The sequence below is a fragment of the Acanthaster planci genome, unplaced genomic scaffold (genome assembly GCF_054643075.1).
Source record: "Acanthaster planci isolate LZ-2023a unplaced genomic scaffold, COTS_SCS Contig205, whole genome shotgun sequence".
Lineage (NCBI taxonomy): Eukaryota > Metazoa > Echinodermata > Asteroidea > Valvatida > Acanthasteridae > Acanthaster > Acanthaster planci.
The window spans coordinates 1-7,500 of record NW_028257826.1 but is presented as its reverse complement, the minus strand read 5'-3'; the positions used below and the strand labels follow the sequence as shown (position 1 = coordinate 7,500).

The 7,500-nt window shown below is 68.0% G+C and overlaps 3 non-coding genes across 3 annotated transcripts in view; all 3 read right to left on the bottom strand.

The window, feature by feature from the left end:
- The window catches only part of LOC147795035 (large subunit ribosomal RNA), a 4,100-nt gene extending 4,035 nt beyond the window's left edge, over window positions 1-65 (bottom strand). The window contains exon 1 of the ribosomal RNA XR_015424166.1: window positions 1-65. This exon is cut by the window's left edge and continues 4,035 nt beyond it. This is a non-coding gene — a ribosomal RNA (large subunit ribosomal RNA).
- A 669-nt stretch (window positions 66-734) lies between these two features.
- Window positions 735-891, bottom strand: LOC147795034 (5.8S ribosomal RNA). Its single transcript, XR_015424167.1, has one exon. It is a non-coding gene; the product is annotated as a 5.8S ribosomal RNA (ribosomal RNA).
- A 405-nt stretch (window positions 892-1,296) lies between these two features.
- Window positions 1,297-3,116, bottom strand: LOC147795033 (small subunit ribosomal RNA). The gene has a single exon (XR_015424169.1). It is a non-coding gene; the product is annotated as a small subunit ribosomal RNA (ribosomal RNA).
- Between the last annotated feature and the right edge of the window lie 4,384 nt (window positions 3,117-7,500).

Sequence of the window (7,500 nt, the reverse complement as noted above, 5' to 3'; positions counted from 1 at the left end):
GTTTCTTTTCCTCCGCTTAGTGATATGCTTAAATCCAGCGGGTCCTCTCGCCCGTCCTGAGGTCGATGGGGTTCGCAATGTGCACGGGCCTCTCGGCCTCTCTCTCGCCTTCTCGGGGGCCCGCCCGGCGCCTCGGCGGCTGCCAGGAAGGGGGGCCCCCCCTCCGCGGCCCGTCCGCGCGGGCTCTCTTCTTCTCCTCTCTCTCTCGGCGCTGGGCGCCCGCTCCCTCTCCGGCGGTCCACTCGGAAATCTGCCACGGGGCCGGCGGGCACTCGGTCCCCGCTGGGCGGGTCCGGGCCTCCCCTTTCTCTCTCCTTGGCCTGCCCTGCCTGCAGGCCTGCCCTGCCTGCCCGGCCTCCTTTCCGTCGCGCTCCCTCGAGGCCGCCCGTGTCTCTCTCGGTGGGGCTCGGGGGGACGACCGGCGCTCGTGGGTGGGGCGGATACTCAGCGCCGACCTGCCACGCCACGGCCGGACTCCCCCGGGGATCGACCCGGCCCTCCGCGCGGAGACCGCGCCCCGGCCGGTGCCCCTCTCTGCCTGCCTGCCTGCCTGCCCGCAGATTTCCCGTATCATCCTCGCCGGAGAGCGGGGGACCCGCGCCGCAACCTCTCTTGGCACTCCCCTTGTTGCCGCCTGCAGCCAGTGTCCTCGCGGGGGGCCTGGGCCCCGCGGCTGCCGGCCGGCGCTCTCGCGCCGCGGCCGCTCCCGGCCGCGGCGAGTGCCCAGTTCGATGCGACCCTCAGGCGGACGGGGCGCCGGCCCGGGGGGGCCCCGGCCCCCATGTGCGTTCGAAATGCCGATGATCACTGCGTTCTGCAATTCACACTGATTCTCGCAGCTGGCTGCGTTCTTCATCGGCGCACGAGCCGAGTGATCCACCGCCGAGAATTGTCTCTGGTTTTGGGGGGGTTTGGGCTCTGTCCATCACCTCTCGATAACCGCGCCGGTGGCCCGGGCGCGGAGCATCCAAGCTTTCTCTCCGGCGAGCCGGAAGAAAAAAAACCACCGGCGGGAGCCGGGCCGAGCGGGGACCGGTCGCCTCTGGCGCGGCGGGCCCCCTCCCCCAAGGGGGCCCGCCCCGACCGCGTCTCACCGATCCCCCCGGTCCATTCGAGGCCGAGCCCCGGCGTCCCGGGGCCCCGGCGAGCGCCGGGAGTCCCGCGCCCACGCGGCGCGGGCTCCGGCGCACCCCGGCGTGGGCCACTCCCGCCTACACCCGGAAGACAGCACGGTGGCCGGCCCTCCCCGCCTCGGCGGACGGAAGGGGGCCGGCCGGGCACGCTCTCTCTGCTCGGTAATGATCCTTCCGCAGGTTCACCTACGGAAACCTTGTTACGACTTTTACTTCCTCTAAATGATCAAGTTCGATCGTCTTCCGGGCGCACGAGCGAGGCGCCGGGGGCGCCCCGCCGCGGCCCGTCCGAGGATCTCACTAAACCATTCAATCGGTAGTAGCGACGGGGCGTGTGTGTACAAAGGGCAGGGACGTAATCAACGCGAGCTCATGACTCGCGCTTACTGGGAATTCCTAGTTCAAGGGAGCAAATTGCAACTCCCTATCCCAAGCACGAATGAGGTTCAACGGATTGCCCAGACCTTCCGGCCAAGGGCGGCTACCCGCTGATCCCTTCAGTGTAGCGCGCGTGCGGCCCCGAACATCTAAGGGCATCACAGACCTGTTATTGCTCAATCTCGCGTGGCTGAACGCCACTTGTCCCTCTAAGAAGGTCAGCGCCCGGCGCGGCGGCCGGCGCGACTATTTAGCAAGCCAGAGTCTCGTTCGTTATCGGAATTAACCAGACAAATCGCTCCACCAACTAAGAACGGCCATGCACCACCACCCACAGAATCAAGAAAGAGCTCTCAATCTGTCAATCCTCACTGTGTCCGGGCCGGGTGAGTTTCCCCGTGTTGAGTCAAATTAAGCCGCAGGCTCCACTCCTGGTGGTGCCCATCCGCCAATTCCTTTAAGGTTCAGCTTTGCAACCATACTTCCCCCGGAACCCAAAGACTTTGGTTTCCCGCAGACTGCCCGCCGCGTCATTGGGAGTAACGCCGGCGGATCGCCAGTCGGCATCGTTTATGGTTAGAACTAGGGCGGTATCTGATCGCCTTCGAACCTCTAACTTTCGTTCTTGATTAATGAAAACATTCTTGGCAAATGCTTTCGCAGTCGGTCGTCTTGCGGCGATCCAAGAATTTCACCTCTCACACCGCAATACGAATGCCCCCGTCAGTCCCCTCTTAATCATTACCTCGAGTTCCGAAAACCAACGCAATAGAACCGAGGTCCTATTCCATTATTCCATGCTCTGCTGTCCAGGCGGTCGGCCTGCTTTGAACACTCCAATTTTTTCAAAGTAAACGTTTCGGCCGCGCTCGGCACTCAGTCAAGAGAACCGGGCGGAGACCGAGAGGAAGGCCAGGCGGGCAGTGGCGCGCCTTGCGGCGGACCGCCAGCCTGCGCCCAAGATCCAACTACGAGCTTTTAACTGCAGCAATTTTAATATACGCTATTGGAGCTGGAATTACCGCGGCTGCTGGCACCAGACTTGCCCTCCAATAGATCCTCGTTAAAGGATTTAAAGTGTACTCATTCCAATTACAGGGCCTCGAAAGAGTCCTGTATTGCTATTTTTCGTCACTACCTCCCCGTGTCGGGAGTGGGTAATTTGCGCGCCTGCTGCCTTCCTTGGATGTGGTAGCCGTTTCTCAAGCTCCCTCTCCGGAATCGAACCCTGATTCTCCGTTACCCGTTACGACCATGGTAGGCGCATAACGTACCATCGAAAGTTGATAGGGCAGACATTCGAAGGATCCGTCGCCGGTGCGAAGACCGTGCGATCGGCCAGGTTATCCAGAGTTCACCAACGGAGCCGGGACGGGCCCGGGTTGGTCTTGTTCCTAATAAGAGCACGCCTCCCGCAAGGTCGGCGCTTGCTGGCATGTATTAGCTCTAGAATTACCACAGTTATCCATGTAGGGGGATGCGCTCCAAGGAACCATAACTGATTTAATGAGCCATCCGCAGTTTCGCTTGGTAAAGCTTTTACTTAGACATGCATGGCTTAATCTTTGAGACAAGCATATGACTACTGGCAGGATCAACCAGGTAGCCCCTCGGGGCCGGGGCCCGCCACCTCGGGCCCTCCGGACTGCTCGGCCGCGCCGCGGCTGCCGGGCCGCGGCGCCGGAGTCCTGCGCCTCTCCGCTCTGGTTCGCCGCCGGGCCTCCGCTCCCTCCGGCCCGCCGCCGGTCCCTCGCCCTCTCCGGCCCGGCCGGGGCGGCGCTTCCTCTCCTTCCCCCGGGCGCGCGGGCGGCCGCTGGAATGCCGCCCGCCGTCCCGGTGCGCCGGCCTCCTCTCGCCTCGATCCCGGAGGGGGCGGCCGGACCAGCCGGGGAGGCTGGCCCGGCTTGAGCTCCCTCCGTCTGGGGGGTCCCCGATCGGGGATCCTGCCTGCCGCCGCCGGGGCTGCGGCTCGGCGCGACCGCGGGGCGCCGCCCGCCGCCTGCTCGGCGGGCGTGCCGCGGGATCGCTCGCGGCTCCGGCCGCGGGGGGCCGCTGCCTGGCCGGCTCTCCGGGCCTGGGGACGCCGCCGAGCGACGTCAGTGCGCCTTGGGCTGCCGGGGACCCGGCGGAGGTCGGGTGCGACCCGCCCCAGGGCGGGCCGGTCCTCCGCTCCGCGGACGCTGGCGGGCCAATCCGGACCTCGCAGATGTTGCTGCACGGGGGCAGCGGAGAGCCCGGCGCTCTCCGAGGGGTCCTGGCTCCCCTCTCTCTCCCTTCCCGCTCGCTCGTCCGCAGCGGGCCGGGCTGCACCATCGCACCTCCCGTCCCGGGGTCCGGCAGAAACGGCGACCCCGGGAGCGACCTTTCCCACACCTCTTCAGCAAGGCCGGGCGGGCCGGCCGACGCTCTTCCGGGCAAGAAGGGTCGGCCGGCCGCGCCGAGTAACGCCGTTGGCGGAGCGCCCGGTGGGCCTCCCGGCGGGGCGGCGGGGACCGCCACTTTTTTCTCCGCACCTCCCGTCCCGGGTCTCTCCGGCAGGGGCCAGCCGCGGCCCGGGAGCGGCCTCTTCGACACCTCTTCAGCAAGGCCGGGCGGGCCGGCCGACGCTCTTCCGGGCAAGAAGGGTCGGCCGGCCGCGCCGAGTAACGCCGTTGGCGGAGCGCCCGGTGGGCCTCCCGGCGGGGCGGTTGACCGCCACTTTTTCTCCGCACCTCCCGTCCCGGGTCTCTCCGGCAGGGCCAGCCGCGGCCCGGGAGCGGCCTCTTCGACACCTCTTAGCAAGGCCGGGCGGGCCCGGCCGACGCTCTTCCGGGCAAGAAGGGTCGGCCGGCCGCGCCGAGTAACGCCGTTGGCGGAGCGCCCGTTGGGCCTCCCGGCGGGGCGGCGGACCGCCACTTTTTTTTCCGCACCTCCCGTCCCGGGTCTCTCCGGCAGGGCCGGCCGCGGCCCGGGAGCGGCCTCTTCGACACCTCTGAGCAAGGCCGGGCGGGCCCGGCCGACGCTCTTCCGGGCAAGAAGGGTCGGCCGGCCGCGCCGAGTAACGCCGTTGGCGGAGCGCCCGGCGGGCCTCCCGGCGGGGCGGCGGACCGCCACTTTTTTTTCCGCACCTCCCGTCCCGGGTCTCTCCGGCAGGGCCGGCCGCGGCCCGGGAGCGGCCTCTTCGACACCTCTGAGCAAGGCCGGGCGGGCCTGGCCGACGCTCTTCCGGGCAAGAAGGGTCGGCCGGCCGCGCCGAGTAACGCCGTTAGCGGAGCGCCCGGTGGGCCTCCCGGCGGGGCGGCGGACCGCCACTTTTGTTCCGCACCTCCCGTGCCGGGTCTCTCCGGTGCGGGGCTTGTCCAGACCCCAGGGGGAATAGCACCGAAGGCTCCGGCTCAACCGCGTGGGAATCTCTATAGACTGTATGGACAATATATGGCTGTACTGATTCAAGGCAGCTCGATCGGAGCTCGAGACCACCCTCCCCCTATAAATAGGCAAACCAGGGAGTGGGGGTTAAGGTCCAAAATGCTCTCATTGAAATACGCACGTTTTGGGCCCAACCTGTCCCGGCGCAAAGCCCTCTCAGGGGCCTTGGGTGGGCCGGCGAGCCGATTGACGGCAGGCCCGGAGGCGCCCGGCCCGCTCTCCGCGGGCGACCCCGGACATCCGAACCTCTCGGACCAGGTTTTCCGAAGAAGGCGATTCACCGCGCCGCACCACCCGCCCCGCCGGCCTCAAGCCGTTTTCGCCCCGGGAGGCGTGTCGGAAATGCACGGCTTAAGGGGGGCCGCGTGCGGCTGCGGCGAGTTTTTTTTCCGCCAGGACGGCAATCGGCCGCCCCCGCAGCACCAGTCCCCGCCGCTCCGGAGCCGGGCTCGTCCAGACCCGAGGGGGAATCGCTCCGGTGCCTTGGGCTCCGCCGTGCGGGAATGGCCGCATCGTGTGGACGATGGGATGGGGCTGTACTGATATCTGGCTCGAGACCATCCTCCCCCCTATAAATAGGCAAACCAGGGAGTGGGGGTTAAGGTCCAAAACGCTCTCATTGAAATACGCACGTTTCGGGCCCAACCTGTCCCGGCGCTAAAGCCCTCTCGGAGGCCTTGGGTGGGCCGGCGAGCCGACGGACGGCAGGCCCGGAGGCGCCCGGCCCCGCTCTCCGCGGGCGACTTCGGGACATCCGAACCTCTCGGACCAGGATTTCCGAGGAAGGCGATTCACCGCGCCGCACCACCCGCCCCCCGCCGGCCTCCAGCCGTTTTCGCCCGTGGAGGCGTGTCGGAAATGCACGGCTTTAGGGGGGGCCGCGTGGGGCTGCGGCGGTGTTTTTTTTTTTCCTCCCCGAGACGGCAGTCGGCCGCGCCGCACCACCAGCCCCCGCCGGCCCGGCGCCGTTTTCGCCCGGGGGAAGCGTGTCGGAAATGCACGGCTTGAGGCGGAGGACGTGCGGCGGTTTTAACCCGAGGATGACGATGCACCGCGCCGGGCCGACCGTCCCGCCGCTCCGGAGCCGGGTTTCGCCCCGAGGAACCGCTGTGGAGCCTCCACGGTGTCGGAAATGCACGGCTTGAAGGGGGGACGACGCGCGGCTGCGGCGGTTTTCCCACAGGACGCCAATTCACCGCGCAGCACCGACCGAGCTTCGACGAACAACCAGACGACGGAACACTACAGACACTGCTCTCCCCACTTGTTCGGTGGCATGCGGCTCTACTGAAGCTTCCGCATTCCCGCTGGCCTCTTTTTATAAGCGGGGGACCATTGTGAAGCCCGCGTTTGTGATGCAAAATCGGTCTTTTCGTTGCCGGGCGACAGACAAAGGCCGATTACCATATACGCGGGTCTGCCTTCTTTCACCGTGTTCGCTCGAGCGTGGGCCCAGAACAATGGCCGAAAAGCGGGCAGAGGATCTCCGTTATTACGGCGGGTATGGCCGCCCCGGGCTGGGAAGGCTGCTCTAATTCCCTACTACCGCACCAGCGGTTGCCCGTTCCGGGGGCCGGCCACCGTCATTCCGTTCACCGCCCCGCCCCGGAGCTCGGGGCCTCGGTCGTGTCGGAAACGCACGGCTTTGGCCGGGCGACGCGCGGCTGCGGCGGTTTTGCCGGGACGGCAATTCACCGTGCCGCCGCCGGGGAGCCGGGCTCTCGAGCTCGGGGCTCGGTCGTGTCGGAAATGCACGGCTCGAAACGGACGACGCGTGGCTGCCCCGCCTGCTGGCGGCCGGAGCTGAGCTCGCACCACCCGCCCCGCCCCGCCGGGATCGGCGGGGGAATCGTGTCGGAAACGCACGGCTTTGGGCGGGGCGACGCGCGGCTGCGGCGGTTTTCCCGAGAGGGCAATTCACCGCGCCGCACCCACCGTGCCGTCGCCGGGGAGCCGGGCTCCCGAGCTAGGGGCTCGGTCGTGTCGGAAACGCACGGCCTCAGCGGGGCCGCGTGCGGTTTTCGCCGGACGGGAATTCACCGCGAGGCACCGCGGGTCCCCTCGGGCCAGCGGGCCCGCCGCCCGGCCGGCCGGTGTCTCCTTCGCCGCACCGTCGGGGGGGTTTCTCAGGCCGGGCCGGGGGCCGCCGGGGCCCGGCGGCGTGCCGCGCGCCGCCGGCGGCGGGCCTGGGACGGGCCAGGAAATCGGATCGGGGGCCGGTCAAATTGTGGCCCTGCTGACGGAGACACCCTCCCCCCTATAAATAGGCAAACCAGGGAGTGGGGGTTAAGGTCCAAAACGCTCTCATTGAAATACGCACGTTTCGGGCCCAACAGACCCCGACGAGAGACGCTCTCGAGGGCCGGGGTGCCTCTATGACGCGTTCGCGGGTGGGGACGAGTCGGTTTTTGCGCCCGAGTCGGCTCGAAACCGGAGATCCGACATTTCGCGGACCACCAAGTCCGAGGAAGAAAACTCCAGCCGGGGCGCCACGCCACGCCGCCCGTCCGGCACCCGCGGCGGGACCGGCGCCGCCCGCTGCGAGACTGCTGCCCCGGGCCGGAGGCCCCGGTCCCTCCCC